Source organism: Humulus lupulus, chromosome 5 (assembly GCF_963169125.1).
Source record: "Humulus lupulus chromosome 5, drHumLupu1.1, whole genome shotgun sequence".
Lineage (NCBI taxonomy): Eukaryota > Viridiplantae > Streptophyta > Magnoliopsida > Rosales > Cannabaceae > Humulus > Humulus lupulus.
Window position 1 is genome coordinate 144,210,839 of NC_084797.1, and position 17,329 is coordinate 144,228,167.

The window sequence follows — 17,329 nt, forward strand, 5'->3', positions numbered from 1 at the left end:
ATGGAAGATAACAATTAAAACATTTTTAATTAAGGTAAATAATCACCATTATTTCAATTAAAGACATTTCAAAATTAAAACAATTTTAATTCAATTTATGATTTTTAATTAAATGAATGATTAAAAAAATATAATTATGGTAATAACACACTAGGTGTTGTACCAAGGGGCAGTGGCAGCTGGTGGTCCGGTGGTGGGGCTCGGGTGAGCGTAGGAGGCTTGCGACAGGGGCGCGGTGTGGCAGCAGGCGCGTGCGGCTGGGATGGTGCGTAGGGGTGCACGGTGCCTGGGTGCAGGGGCGCGCGGTGCCTGTGTGCAGGGGCGTGTGGTTCATGGGCACAGGGGCGCGACAGTGGCTGGGGCGTGGGTCTGGCTGAGATGCGCGCAAGGCCTGGCTGGCACAGCTCGTGGCTAGGCTCGGGCTTAAGGCTTGGGCTCAGGCCACAACAAAATTTTTACTTATAATTTTTAAAGAAAAAAAAATTACAAAAATTCTATGCCCCAAATTGGCTTACACATTTTATCTAGAAATTTTAAGAACAATTCTTAAACCCAAAAGCACCATAATTAACAACCCCTTAAGAATCTATCATCATGAAAATAAAACATCCATCCATTCCAACATATATCACATATAATATAAAAATGCATATAAACCCACACAACAATTAATAATATGTATAGATTAATGACCTGCTCTGGTACCAATTGTTGGAAAATATTTAGAGCACGCAACGAATACTTTGTGTGGTGGGCCCATTGTTTTAGGAACAACAACAATATTTTTTTTTCATTAATCATATAAACAATTTATATGACCAAGAAAATAATCTGGAAACATTATCATACAATACTATTAATCATTCAACAAATATATATATACAATATATTTATATACAACATTTAAACACAAAAAATAAATTCAACAAATATATATATACAACATTTAAACACAAAAAATAAAGAACATAAACTTTTACCTCTTGAAACCTATCAAGTGTCCTTGAGTCTTTTCATATTATTAACGATCTTCCTATCCAAAGCTTTGAGCACTCAAACTACGATCTTCCGGAGTGTTCTCTACACCTCAAGATGTGTGTGGGCACATAGAGAATATGAGTTTGTATTTTAGGAATCATAAGTATTTCTCAACATATGGGAACTTGGATTATGGTCTGAGAATGACTATAATAAAGAAGAAGAAAGAGAGAGTTTTTGTCTAACAAAAAACTCTAAGAACTATTCTGAATTGTCTCTGTATTGTTGTGTGTTCCTATGTATTATGTATTGTCTTTCTTCTCTTCATTCTATATCATATATATAGAGATATTTCCATCACCTTATTATTCCTAATAATAATAGTAATATATTAAAATATCATAATGATGATAGGATTTGATTTAGCTAAATATTTAACTTACCAAATTTGAAAAACTATTTTCAAATTATTAAATAATTAAATAAATAAAATAAAAACTATACAGATACAATATTTGTATGTAAATCTTAAAATTGGCATATTTTATAGAAATATTTTTTTATTTAAAAGATAATTTTTAATTTCTCTTTATTGTGATTTTCGAAATATCACTTTCCCATTATTGTGATTTTTGGAATATTAAGATTCCTTATTTAGCTTAATTTTATCACAATATGATTATAAAGGGAAGTTGTGTCTTAGTTATATAAAGCTAATATTCTGTACTTACTCGAAATCATTTATGGAATATTTGTCTTTATTTTTTCGTACACCTCAAGATAATAAACTTCAGGGAACTGAATCTTTGATGTAATTATTCATTATTTCTATCTTGAGAAATTTGATTTGACACAGGTATTAGCTGTCCCCACCAACGTCGTATCTGCTGGATCTGAATCTTCTAAAAAAGGCAATTCTTCATCAATCAAGAATATCTTCAAATATTCTTGCTTTTATTAGGAGATTCTTTCTTAGCTTTTCTAAGCACAAAATATACTCTATAAACAGGCTTCTAAGGCATTGAGAAAAACTAAACTCGTTGGTCCATAATTTGTGAGTGTATTGTAATACTTGTGAGAGTTCCTTATTTGTATTCAAGATCATATTATTCACGTGATCTTGTAGAAAAGTGTTTAGTTTTTATGGTGAGTTTATACCATGTTCATGAGTGAATACACATTGTAATTTGAACACAACTTTTATAGTCTTTGGGAGAGGATTTTTACAAGCCTTGTGTCGGGAGGATGCAAGCACTCGCTGGCCATTGAAGGGAGTTCAAGTGGTTGAGCGCTTCAATCAGAATCAGATTAGTGAAGAGAAGTACAACAAAGTTGCGGCAAATCTCAAGAGGGAGTCTTGTTTTGTTTAAGTCAATATTTTGTACTTGTGATTATTTATTAATTGGTTTTATTCTCTGGGTGTGGTCCCAAGGAGTAGGTTATCCAAAAGGGTTTGTGAACCTTGTAAAAATTCGTTGTTCTTTATTGTTTTTGCACTGTTTTTTTATTGTGTTCAGTTTCTGTCGTGACAAGTTCGGATTCTATCCCGACAGAATTGAAATCTGTTTCAACATTTAATTACCATTTCGCACCTTAATTAATTCACAGGGTTTAATTAATTTGGTAATTACTAAAAATGAAATTTCACTGTATATGTGGTACACCATGGTACAGTCTTTGGACTGTGTCAAGCGTGTACTGCTATTCCCTTTTAAGGGATTTTGCATTTTTCTTTTATTTAATTATTTAATTAAAATCAATCTCCCACAAAATAATGTGTTAATCTTTTTAAGGAAAAAGTTGACAACCATATTTCAAAATTTAAATTTTAAATTCAAAATTCAAAATTCAAATTGATGATCATCATTATCATCATCTTTTAAAATTAAATAAATTAAAAACTATTTTTGACTTACCAATTTTATTTTCTCCCACTCAAATAAAATAATTAATTTAAAAATTTATTTATTTATATATATGAAATTCGAAATTTACATATTTAAATTAATAAATATATTTTCAAAAAATTAATAATTAATTCTAAATTATTATTCAACCTCAATTATCATATAATTGCATGCTTGGCCCGAAGAATAAAATTCTTCTCAAATTTATAAATTACAATTATAACCTTGTATTAACTCTAACCTTTATATGGTGTTGATAGAGCCACCCTGGGGACCGATGAACCTATAATATCAAGCTCCAATAATAAATATTACATTATTAATCAAAGTTCTTTGATTAAATAATCATATTTATTAATCTCATGATTACTCCACTAAAAATATGAGATTGAACTCTTGATAATTATAGACATATATTTACTGAGTACTCCATTAAAGAATAAAGTGTCCATTGATATAATCATTACATACATCGTTAATCCTCTATTAATGGTTTATAATTAAAAGTGAACAAAATTAATGTTTTACCCTTTTAGCTATATCTTGTTCCTAGAGTACCATTGTCTTTACTAGTGAAGGTTGTGTCACAACAAGTTTACGACGTGAGCGCTTATAACCTTTCCAGTTCCAAAAGGCAACCCAATAGGGAACAATTATTCAATCTATAAGAAGGTATAGATTCCATATCTGTTAAACTACGTCCCCAACCATATACATCATTGAGTCCCCAAAACAATTGTTCTTAGCTTGATCATTCTGAAAAACCTTAACGCATGAATCAAAAGATTAAATGACATATATAGGAGTTCATAGCAACCTCAGGATTAAGATCATCGTGTATATGATCATCATTTGATGTGTTTGATTAATACTATGAAATGGTGTTTAAACAAGTATTAACAAATCACATCTGGTCCAGTTCTACATACTCTCAGCATGCAAAGTACCTCCACTAAAGTGTCCTACTACACTAGTAACCCGGATCTAGATAACATGTATTCATAATAATAGTGGACCGTACTAGTAGTAATTAATCTAGAGATTCCATAATTTTATTTTATTGCGAACTATTTAAGTTTATTATCTTAATCTCGATCCTCCCATACCAATATGAGATTAAGACCACATAGATAAACTTTGGAATTTTATGATATTCACTTAATATTATCATATAATATCAAACATAGTCTATATATATAATAATTCAATTCAATTATTTATTTTATTTAAAACATTTGTCAACTACAATTGCTTTAAGGGCACTATTCCCAAAAATATTATCATGGACAACAAGTTGTACAGGCAGGGATACTCGTTGCCCCTGTTGCGGTGCGTGTCCAAGCAAGAAGCCAGTATGATACTCCGAGAAGTGCATGGGGGTTTTTGCAGGGACCACGCTAGGGCGCAGAGCCTCGCAATGAAGATCTTGAGACAAGGATACTTTTGGCCCACCATGAATGGAGATGCGAGGTACAATGTCAAGAAGTGTGACAAGTGCCAATACTTTGCCAACATACCTCGAGCTCCTTCGAACAATCTCACTCAAATTACAAGTCCTTGACCCTTTGCGGTCTAGGGCATTGACCTTATCGGGTCACTGCCCACCCTAAAATGAGGAATGAAGTATGCGATAGTGGGGATCGACTACTTCACAAAGTGGGTCGAAGCTGAGCCACTCACTACTATCACGGTCAAGAAGGCTCTAGATTTCATCATCAAGAACATCGTTTGTCGTTACGGGCTCCCTAGAAAGATAGTCTCCGACAACGGTCTGTAGTTCAACAACGAGGTGTTCATGGACTTCTGCCAGTGGCACAGGGTTATGAAAAGCTTTTCCTCTAGGTAAATGAGCATGTGGAAGTAGTCAATAGGACGCTCAAAGTCACATTGAAGAAAAGGCTTGAACAGGTGAAAGGCACTTGGCCCGAGGAGCTGCCTAGGGTATTATGGAGCTACCGCACCACTGCCAGGACCTCCACTAGCGCCATTCTCAATGGTCTATGGGTATGAGGCCATGATCGTAATTGACGCAGCAATCTCCACACACCGACGGGACACGTATGTCCAGACCACAAACCACACCTTACTCTGAGAGTCCCTGGACCTCATGGAGGAGCTCTATGAAGCTTCTCAGCTTCGAGTAGCGTCCTACCAGTAGAAAGTGGCCAGGTATTTCAACTCTAAAGTGAAGGATAGAAAGTTTGGGGCCAGAGATCTGGTATTGAGAAGAGTCTTCTTAGCCACCCGAGACCTTGGTGCGAGAGTGCTTGGACCTAATTGGGAGGGCCCATGCCAAGCCGAGAGCGTTGTATGTTCGGGGACATACAAATTAGCTCGACTGAATGGGGAGTTGATACCCCATGCCTGGAATGCCGAGAAACTTCGCCAGTATTACCAGTGATATGAGTAGTAAACCTTATTAAATTTTGTATTCTCCCTTATAGCTTCCTGGCACATTAAATGGAAACCGTGTAGATAAAAAATAGTAAAGAAGACATTTGTTTGTGTTTCTGCTTATATTTTTTTAGTGTCCTTTGTTCTGTATGTACTATGCGTAGAGCACCCGCTCGTTGGCCTGGACAAGTGAACGTAGACTAGTCTTCGATCACTTGGGGGCATGGAGTTAGGGCAGCCTCACACAACATCACGCCTCACGGGGAATGACCTAGGAAATTAAGCTTGTCAAAAGCAAAGTAAGCCTAGTGTTACTACCCCAAGAATAAAAAAACCTAGCAAACTAGTCTTGAGTCAGTGACCTAAGAAACTAAACTTGTTCCAAGCAGAGTAGGCTTAACATATAGAGACTAAATAAATAATCTTAGTAGCGTAAGAACAGATCTGCGTCACCTCCCGTGGACATTGCGCCTGAGGATCTCTGACCAAGTCCCTTATTCTTGAGATGCGAACAAAAGACCGAGTACCATGTACTTGGTCTTGGGGCATAGACTTGGGACACCTCCCGTGGACATAGCGCCTGAGGAGCGCTGAACAAGTCCCCTATATGCCTTGAGCAAAAGTAGCATTGGGAAGTCCATGACATAGGGAGCTTAGCCAGTCGATGAGCGAAGCGCCTCTAATGTCATAAGACCCCATAGCTAAGTGGCCTGATAAAAAACAGTACCGAAAAGATCCAAGTAATGCGATATTGGATTTAGAGCATTCTCTCGAGAACAGCGTGCGCCCGGGGAGTAATAAATAAATTCCAATCCTCAAGATATGAATGGAAGCCCAAGTCTTCAGTACTCGGGGACGAGCCTAAGTCGCCTAAGACTTAAGGAGAATACTCTGCGGGAGCTTGACACTAGTTGCCCCAAAATAGCGTGAGAATGGACTTAGGGTTACCTTCCATGGATTCCATGCCCAGGAAATAATAACCAAGTCCTTTGATCTTGGGATGTGAGTTGGGACCCGAGTCATTTGTACTCAAAGTCAAGAATCGACCCTAAGAGTAAATAAAGCCCAAGTATCACGATTATGGACTGATGTTACATCCTGAGGACACCGTGGCTGAGGAGCAGTGATTCAGTCCTATGATCTCGAGATGCAAATGGAGGCCTGAGTTGTTGGAACTCAGAGCTAGCCCTCAAGTGCTAAAACTCGAGTGTCACGAAATACCTAGTCAAAGGGCAGGGAACTCAACCTCCTGGGCTTGGGATAATGAGTTCACTACTTCCACATGATTAGGTCCCGAGCAGTATACTCGAGGGTGGGGGGGTGGGGGGGGGGGGCAAACCAAGAATCTCGAGCTGGTCCACCAGTGACCACGTTCCGGGGGGGGGGGGGGGGAGGGGGTAAATAGATTATTTTGAATGACCTCGTAAAGTCTCGAGTCATTAGGACTCGGGGACACAGGATGACATTAAAGTTACTTTCAAGGACATTGAGCCTCTAAGGCAACACTAAATGTCTTAAGTGTCAAGCACTAAGAAAAAACCATGCTATACAAGACCTCCTAAAATCCTGAGTTGTTGAAACTCGAAGGCGTAGGATAGTCGAGTGCCCTCAATTGACACCGCATCAAAGTTACTCTTGTGACCTTGAGCCTAAGATGAAAGAATAAATGCACAAGCATCTAAACACTGATAGGAAGATCCTCAAGCTCTAAGTACCACAGGTAGGCCCCATCTTGCTGTTGGAAAACTCATTGCAGGATCTTTATTTATTTTCATGCAATTTACATATTATCAAACAAACATGAAAATTCCTAGAACATGCTCCTATGAAATTGATACAAATACAGAGTAAAGTAAAAACTTACATTACGCAGCGGAACCGGAACAACTCCATCCTTCAATCTCTCTAACCCTTGATTTCTTTCTGTAGCAGAGTATTATCAAGAGATTGAACAAGATCAGCAACACAGTCTTCCTCACCAAGCCTTTGATCAACCTAGAACTAGTGTGGGCTGGTTCTCAACACATGAGATAGAGATCTAGAAAAGAAGAACAGATTGTGGCTAAGAAAGGATTAGAGTGTCTAGGTTTTCACTTACCCAAATCAACTGAGACTGACTTGCTTATGAAAACCCTAGATATCATATTCCTTATATAGGCAACTTAATGGGATTTATTTAAATTTAAATTAATTAAAAATAATAAACAAAAATAAAAGCCTTGGGCTGCCATAAATGGACTTGGGCTCAATCTCTTTGTTTTGAATTTAAATCCCAACTGGGCCTAAATTCAAAACCTTTTATTTATTTATTTTTTAATTAATTAATTAAATCCTTATTCAAATTAACTAATTATAATTTGAAACTTGATTTAATATTATTTATTTATATTGATACCAATTTATCAATATTCATAAATTTACCCAAAGATTCTCTTTTATTCTCTAAATCTCATATCTCTATAAATTTTCCAAACTTGACCTAGTCAACTTTAAAAATCATAATTGATAATTAAATCAATTAATTGAGACATTCTAGATGATTTACTCAAAGGTGATGCAGGGACCATGGATCCATGAAATCAAGCTTCAACAAGTTACCGTGAATTTATTTACGAATAATTTCACTACCTTATTAATTCCTCGTGACTCCACTATAGACTCGGAATTGAACTCTTGAATTCATAGAACGTATTTTCAAAACCATAAATACTTTATCCATTGTTATAACCATTACAATCGGTCAATCCTTTATCGATGACTTACTAACAAGCTGGGTGCAAATTACCGTTTTACCCCTCATCAGTATTTTATCCTTAACTCCCACTAAGTTCCTTATAAATGATATTTCTGTGAACTTAATCACAGAAATGAGATCTCAATCATTTAACCTTTTGAACAAAGAAATTAAGGAAATCATCTTTTCACTTCTCATACAGAAGTTATAGATTTCATATCTATGAATAATACTCCCACTCAATTACACTAATAAATCTCCAAGATGTAAGTATGGGCTAGACCGTAGGGTAAGCTGGTAACGAACAAGTCAAAAGATTTAAATAATATAATTAGCAGAATATTATCACTCAGAATTAAGATCGACTTAACATATGGTCAACGTTGTGACATTGATTAGATTTGATAACAACGATACTTATTTATCAATCAATAATCAATATCGGTCCTAGTCCGATGTAACTAAATACATTCGATCTTATCTACTTGGTCGATGCCTTGGACAAGACATCACACCCTGAATGTGTAAGTAGATCATATCATAGATTGCCTAATCAGTGAAAATCCAATGCACTGATCTAATCTTAGGACTCGTTCTTTTGAACATATAATTACAACTATAATCCACTGTGACCTAGTCACTATAATTGTAACTATCCATATGCTCGGGATTTTATAAATGTTTGTATTATTTCAATAATCATGTAATAAAACAAGCAAGCAATACGGTTGTCAAACTAAATGATTTCTACTACTTTTATTGATAATATGAAATCGTGCTACATGTCCAACATGGTTTTATAAGGGCATAAATCCCAACAAACTCCCACTTGCCCTTTTAAAACAAATGGGACATGTTTCTCAAAACCATGCATTCTACATGCTTCACAATTATGTTTTCTGCTTATATCTTTGTAAAGGGATATGAAAGATGGCCTTACAATGCTATCTTCATCACCTTCACTTCACACCTTTGCCACACATCCTCGATATGTGGTACTTTCTCTCTATATGCTTTGCTCTTTTGTAGCTTCGAGGTTCTTTCGAATTCGCTATTGCCTCATTACTGTCACTAGAAAAAATGAGTGGTTTATCCATTTCTGGAATAACACCGAGATCCGTATAGAACATCCTTAACCAGACTATTTCCTTAGCCGCCATAGACGCAGCTATGTACTCAGCCTCCAAAATGGATTCTAAAATGGCAGATAGCTTAACGCTTCCCCAAATCATAGCTCCACCCCCAAGAGTAAACACATTTTTCAGAAGTAGACTTCTTGTCATAAACATCAGTCTAAAATCTGAATATGTGTAGCCTAACAGGTACAAAGATCCACCTGAAAAAAATAACATATAGTCTCTAGTCCATCAAAGATACCGACTTCCATCTATTGTTTATTTCAAAGGATTTACTGACACTTGCTCACCACTCCCGCTGCATAGAAGATCTTCGATCACAACACACAACATAGCATGCATTAGACTTCTAATTTCAAATGCATAAGGTATTCATTACATCTTCTCTTTCTCTTGAGGAGTCTGTGGAGACTGCTGCTTAGAAAAATAAATTCCATGTCAAGACACTAAACATCCTTTCTCGGAATTTGTGACAGAGTAATGAACAAGCACCTCACTAAAGTAGGTCACTTGAGTTAGAGCTAAAGTTCAGTTATTTATTTCCCTGATGTTCTGGATACCAAGAACACGACTTGCTACAACGAAATATGGAATTTCGTTTCTAGCCAGTTCTTTATGTTTGATAATTTCTTGACATTGTTTCCAATGAATAAGATATCATCTACATAAAGGATTCAAAACACCACAATGTCTTTTTCCCTAAGTTGTCAAACACAAGGGTCAACTACATTTTGTTCAAAAACTCAGGTCTTAATGTTTCCATTTAACCTTAAGTTCCAGGAGCGCGAAGCTAGTTTAAGTCATAGATTGACTTACTCAGCCTGCCGAATTTCTTGTCCAACTACTTTAAATCCTTCTGATTGATACATGTTAATTGTCTCATCAAGATAGCCATGAAAAATGCTTCTTTGATGTCCATTTGCCTTATCTCTTAATCAAGAGTTGTGGCTATGGATAAGAGTATACTAAATGAATTTTAAAATGGCTACCAGAGAAAAAGTTTTTTCTAAGTCAAATTTCTCTCTCAGCCACGAGTTGAGCCTTTAATGTATCGACCTTTCTATTAGCTCCTCTCTTCTACTTATAGATCCTCTTGCACCCCATGGGCCTCGGGCGACCTCGGTTGTTTCTTTCTTTGCCTCCTCCTAGGCTCGTCGCAGATCCTCAACGGTTTTTTGGGCAGCCTCCTCAAGCTCCCAAGAACAATTTTGTTCGGCTTCCAGAGCAGCCTGAACACAAGTGAGCTCTTCTCGAGGGCCTCGAAGCTTCTCCTTAAGGGCGAATACTTTGTCTTGGGCTCGCTGAAGTTCGTAAGACTTCTCCATCATAATGTCACCCAGGCGCTGACAAGCCAAGGCGGACTGCATAAAAAGAGAAATTAGCTCAAGCATTATGGAAGTAAAATAAGACCCCAAGAATTGATAACTTACTTGGACATTGATATACCGGCATGAAGCCAGGAGGGAGGCCTCGTTGCTGTCACCCAGTTGGGCAAAGCTACATGCGGTTAGCTCGCACATGGTGGAAGAGCTTGGCAGTGAGAAGAGCAAAAACTTCCCCTTATTTGGCAGAGAACATAGTCTCCAGCTCGGCCTAACCTATCAGAGGTACGATGGGTCTCTCTCTTGGTGGCTTCAGTTGGCGTAGGGCCTCTACGGTTTTGTGGAGGAGCTTATTGCCATCTACCATGCTTGGATCGAAATGCTGGAGCATCCTATGATATTGCTCCATCAGTTCTACTTCATACCTCTCGGGGTATATCAGAAGTCGGGCCCTAGGTGCCAGCTCTGGTTGGTCCGAACTTTGGACCACTTCACCAGCCTGGGGGGAGGAAGGAACCTCCAAGACCTGGGGTTGGCTTGCCGCAGGAACTTCCGCGGGGAGAGTAGGAACTCTCAACCTCTTGGCTAGTGAAGAGGATTCAGGATCCTCTTGAGGGTGCAATGACTCCCTAGTAGTCGAAGAGCTTGGGGTTGCTCCTAGCCTCAAGGCTGACCGAGCAATGTCTGCTAATCCCATGTGATCTGCAAGAAAAAAGAGATGATTAGTGCAAATTCCAAAATGAAATAAAACAAAACTGTAGCCTCCTCAGAAGCTCATCATGAATTATGTCTTGGTACAGGAATTGAGGGTGTCTAATACTATCTCCCATCTCACAACTCAAGTTGGTGCCATATTGGCAGAACCAGTTGGAGTTGAGAGAAGTCACTCGATCTATGGGTATAAAGCCTCAAGGAGGTAGTTGTTTCCTTGGACAGTGGAGGTAGACATCTATCAGGTCTAGGTAGTCCTGAAACTGTTCCTTAGTTCAGTGCCAGTGTGTGATTTGGCCACAATGAAGAAGGGCGAGAGAGGCCCAAACATCCTCGGGACTTATCCTATCCCTTACATGCGAGGCATGGTATAGAGTAAGGGGAAATTTATCTGGGGCAAGATGAAAAACATCCATTCCAGCCAAAAGCTCTTCCTCGAGCTCCCGATCTTCTCGGGCCTCCCTAGCTACCTCTGCGGCTCGGATAATCTCCTGCCGCTCCTTCGCAAGCTGCTGGTTCAACATCGCCTAGGCAAGCCCATCAATGTAATTGATGTGTCGGGACACCAACTTCCGAGACTTCTTGGACTGGCAGTACTTAGTTTGCTCGAGGTTGCTGATTTTTTGCCCTGCGCTAAGAAGTCCCGACCCAACGAGGTTGTCCTCCGTCACTAGAAGGCTGAGATCCAGGTCTTGCTTTGAGAGGGATTTCATCTCCTAGAGATGGTCTCAAAGAGTTGGACATAGGGAGTTCGGCGGAAGGGACCTATTCAAAGAAATGACTAAGTATAGAGTAAGAAATGACCAAGAAAACAAAGGAAAAAGAAAATGACCGGGAAGATACTCACCAACCCTAGAGAAGTCGAGGATCAGGGTCGGGTTGTTACGGATCGAAAATTTGTTTGTGAAGGAAAAAGCATCCTTGTAATTCTGAGAATGGTTCTCATTGTGATGAGGAGCCTTGTAGTCGAGGGATGAGGCGACACATTTTATTAGGGCGTAGTACCCATCCCTGTTGGACTTCTTCCTCGGGGTGGTGCAAAAGCTGTAGAAGTACATGATTTCTGCCAGGGAAGGTGCGGGCCATTTCTGCTTCCAGTATAGGACATACATCCCCATGAGCACCCGGTAAGCGTTGGGGGAGAGTTGGAAGGGGGCTCTCCGAACGTACTTCAGAAAGTCCACAAAGTATTGATGCAAGGGCAGGGTGGCCCCAACCATCAGATGGGCTTGGCTCTAGGCGCCAAGGCCATTGACACTTCGGTGCGCCCTCTCGAATTCCTGACAAAGGTGCATGAGACACCTATCCCCGATCGCATATTGCCTCATAATGGCTTCCAGGGCCTTGGGGTGTCAGAGCAAGCTGTGGTACTCCTCCGCTTCAAACCCATCAGCCTTGTATGCCTGAGTGGGGTGTGGAACCAGGGCTCGGTTGACTTCTTCCACGGTCAACCTTGTAACACCCTCACTAATATCAACCTTACTTGGTACTATTAATGAGATGATAAGTTTATTACTGATTCCAAATTGGGCTCTTAAAATCGTAATTTAATTTTTTTTTAACATAAAGTATAATAAAAATGTTTCTCAACTTTATTTATTTACATATTAGGTGTCTCTAATATTTAATACACGAGTCTCATAATTTTATTTATTGTACATAAGTCACAAACAAACATTATTCCACAAGATGTTAACACACAAACATAAACCACTCCCACACAACCTTTATTTATTCATATGTACAACCAAAGTCGGCACTAGGCTTTAGTTCACTGGTCCCATTACACATCACTTTCTTGACCTACAACACAAGACAACTGTGAGCTAAAGCTCAGTAAGTAAAGTAATGCATGCAATTGAATATGTTCGCTCTACATAATATGCATAATTCTCTTATTTTTCACTAATATTCTTCTTATTATCTTTGGGCCCTCTTATCTCGTGCACACTATTTGATCAGGTCAAAGCTTGCGGAACTTGCTTACAATTTATAAAATAAAATCCCATGGGTTCTCCTCCGGCTAGACATCACCACAGAGGGGCTCATTACTAAAACTTATTTTATCGTTGCCCCGTCGGGCTCAAGACTATAAGGCGACCACACTCTATGGTGTCATATAACATATCTAATGTGGAGGAGAAGACTAAAACTTATAATTGGTTCGCTCGAACCTAACCCACACTAATGGGTTACCATATTGAACCTAACTCTAGGCTTACATATAAAATCAAATTCTCGAAACACTGGCACCTTTTAACATATTATTCTTACCTTGATAAAATCTTGTCTTTAGCTTTACATAATACTTATTAAGACACATCATAATTTTATTATCATAATCTCATGCATGGTCTCATATCATATACTATACATATAACTCTATATGCCATGCATATGAACTGAATATGATATGTCAACGTACACATACTTATCATTCAATAAAAATCATCATGACAAACTTCACATAACACATAATTCATGTGTTGCAGTTTAGTACTTTACTTACCTTGTTTCCGAAATATATTTCTGTTGGGAATAATGTCCTTAAAGCAATTGTAGTTGACAAATGTTTTAAATGAAATAAATAATTGAATTGAATTATTATATAGACTATGTCTGTTATTATATGATAATATTAAGTGAATATCAGAAAATTCCAAAGTTTATCTATGTGGTCTTAATCTCATATTGGTATGGGAGGATCGAGATTAAGATAATAAACTTAAATAGTTCGCAGAAAATAGAGTTATGGAATCCCTAGATTAATTACTGCTAGTATAGTCCACTATTATTATGAATACATGTTATCCAGATCTGGGTTACTAGTGTAGTAGGACACTTGAGTGGAGGTACTTTGCATGCTGAGAGTATGTAGAAGTGGACCAGATGTGATTTGTTAATACTTGTTTAAACACCATTTCATAGTATTAATCAAACACATCAAATGATGATCTTAATCCTGAGGTTTCTATGAAATCCTATATATGTCATTTGATCCTTTGATTCATGCATTAAGGTTTGTCAGAATGATCAGGCTAAGAACAATTGTTTTGGGGACTCAATGATGTATATGGCTAGGGACTTAGTTTAATAGATATGAAATCTATACTTTCTTATAGATTGAGTAATGGTTCCCTATTGGGTTGACTTTTGGAACTCAAAAGGTTATGAGTGCTCACGTCGCAAACTTGTTGTGACACAACCTTCACTAGTAAAGTCAATGATACTCTAGGAACAAGATATAGCTAAAAGGGTAAAGCGGTAATTTTATTCCCTTTTAATTATGAAACATTAATAGAGGATTAATGTTGTATGTAATGATTATATCAATGGACACTTTATTCTTTAATGGAGTACTCAATAAATGTATGTCTATAATTATCAAGAGTTTATTTAGTGGAGTAATCATGAGATCAATAATATGATTATTTAATCAAAGAGCTTTGAGTAATAATGTAATATTTATTGGAGCTTGATATTATAGTTTCATAAGTCTCCAGGGTGGCTCTATCAACACCATATAAAGGTAAGAGTTGATACAAGAGTATAATTGTAATTTGAGAATTTGAGAAGAATTTTATTCTTTGAGTCAAGTATGCAATTATATGATAATTGAGGTTGAATAATTAATCTAGAATTATTTAAAATATATTTATTAATTTAAATATGTAAATTTTGAATTTCATATATATATATATATAAATAAATAAATTAATTTTTGAAATTAATTATTTTGTTTGAGTGTGAGAAAATAAAATTGGTAAGTCAAAAATAGTTTTGATTTATTTATTTTTAAAAGATGATGATAATGATGATCATCAAATTAAATTTTGAATTTAAAATTAAAATTTTGAAAATGGTTGTCATATTTTCCTTAAAAATATTAACACCTTATTTTGTGGGAGATTGATTTTAATTAAATAATTAAATAAAAGAAAAATGCAAAATCCCTGAAAAGGGAATAGCAATACATGCCTAACACAATCCATGTACCACATATACATATATTGTATATGTATAGTTTTTATTTTATTTATTTAATTATTCTATAATTTAAAAATAGTTTTTCAAATTTGGTAAGTTAGATATTTACCTAAATCAAATCCTATCATCATTATGATATTTTAATATATTACTATTATTATTAGGAATAATAAGGTAATAGATAAATCTCTCTCTCTCTCTCTCTCTCTCTCTCTCTATATATATATATATATGATATAGAAGAAGGAGAGAAGACACACAGAAACAATACAACAACACAATACACAATTCAGAATAGTTCTTAGAGTTTTTGTTAGACAAAAACTATTTCTTCTTCTTCTTCTTTATTCTAGCCATTCTCAGACCATAATCCAAGTTCTCATGTGTTGAGTAGTACTTTTGAATCCTAATATACAAACCCATGTTCTCTATGTGCCCACACACATCTTGAGGTGTAGAGAACACTCCGGAAGATCGTGGTTTGAGTGCTCAAAGCTTGGGATAGGAAGATCGAGAAAAATAGGAAAAGACTCAATGACACTTGATAGGCTTCAAGAGGTAATATTTTATGTTCTTGATTTTTTGTATTTATATGTTGTATATATATATATATATTTTGCATGATTAATAGTATTGTATGATAATCTTTTTGGATTTTTTTCTTGGTCATATAAATTGTTTATATGATTAATGATTTTTTTATTGTTGTTGTTTCCGTATAAAAATGGGCCCACCACGGAAGAGTGCTCGCTACGTGCTCTGAATGTTTTCCAACAATTTCACAGTGTAACAAATAGTGTCTTAGGTGTCGATGTGCTTATCTTGACAAGGGCATGAATTATTACATAATTTCAAACTTATGCTTTTCTTAGAATTACCATTGTCATATATATATATATAATCCCAAATCCTTCATAATTCATCACAAAATTATCATATACCGATTTCGATAAAATTCTAGTTTTCAAAATCATCACCCAAATTAAACGAGTCTCCACATATTTTCTAACATTTATAAACATAGCAAACCTCTTATAAATTCAATCAAATCACCAATAATCAGTTTATACTCCAAGAACCACAAAATTCTCATAAAACACAAAACCTTCACTTACTGAGAAACTTTTTGGCAGAAACAATCTATTCTAGATTTTCTAAACTTCAAACCACTTGAGATCCACAAATATATATCTTAGACAATATTAAACATCATAATTAACCTCTCAAAAAAATTAAAAAATGTGATCTAACTCCAAAATACCAAAACTTACCGTTAAAAGACCAAAACTGAGCTTAATTCACTTCTTCGGTTTGATTTTCACTAAGAACTCCTTGGAATCTCTTTACTCCAGCCAAGGAAAGTTTTTTCCTCTCTTTCTCTATGTTTTTCAGAGCTATGTTCGTGAAATGAAAAAGGATAATGATAATGATAAATTTTGAATGATTAAACTTACTTTTTACCAAACTTTGACATTTAACATCCCAATACCTAACTTTTTTGACTATAAAACCTTATCTTTTCATAATGTCAGCCTTATCATCTGCTAGACCACTTTTCATAATGTGTGAAACACTCATACCAAACCTTAGGTCCATATAAGTTCATATCCAATATTTATGCTTACCCGATTGAGCGTAGTGCACTTATGCTAAGCTCATTTTGACTTTAGGTCTATTCCACTAATTATGTATACCTTCCCTCAAGACTTGATCCAAGGGTCATAAAGTCACTTTAATTTCATCAGTAGGACCCTTACCATACCTCACATATATTTGGTGAATCCACCAAATACTTAATTTACATTGAAATGCTAGAAATGACACTATACTATTTTCCACCGTTTAACATCTTTTGCCTTCAATATCTCACTTAAATTCATGACTTGTCTATACTTTTCATACTTTCTCATATCTTGAGCACATTAAACACCCATAACAAGACAACTTAATGTTACAGGGCTAAAGATATAGAACATACATATAGCAAACATATACACAACTTTCATACTTATGCATGGAAACACTTATATAAAAAAAATATGCATATGCTCAAATTACAAAAACAATTGTATGATATATAATGCAATCCAATCATGTCATTATTGGCTACATGCTATCAAAATAATATGGGTGTTATAAACCCCTTGTGGTCCGATAACC

At 36.3% G+C, this 17,329-nt stretch overlaps 1 long non-coding RNA gene across 1 annotated transcript; it reads right to left on the minus strand.

The window, feature by feature from the left end:
- Positions 1-12,728: 12,728 nt before the first annotated feature.
- LOC133777718 (uncharacterized) lies at positions 12,729-16,581 on the minus strand. Its single transcript, XR_009868785.1, has 2 exons — positions 16,441-16,581; positions 12,729-12,985 (listed from the first exon to the last, which is right to left on the minus strand). It is a non-coding gene; the product is annotated as an uncharacterized LOC133777718 (long non-coding RNA).
- Positions 16,582-17,329: the final 748 nt, after the last annotated feature.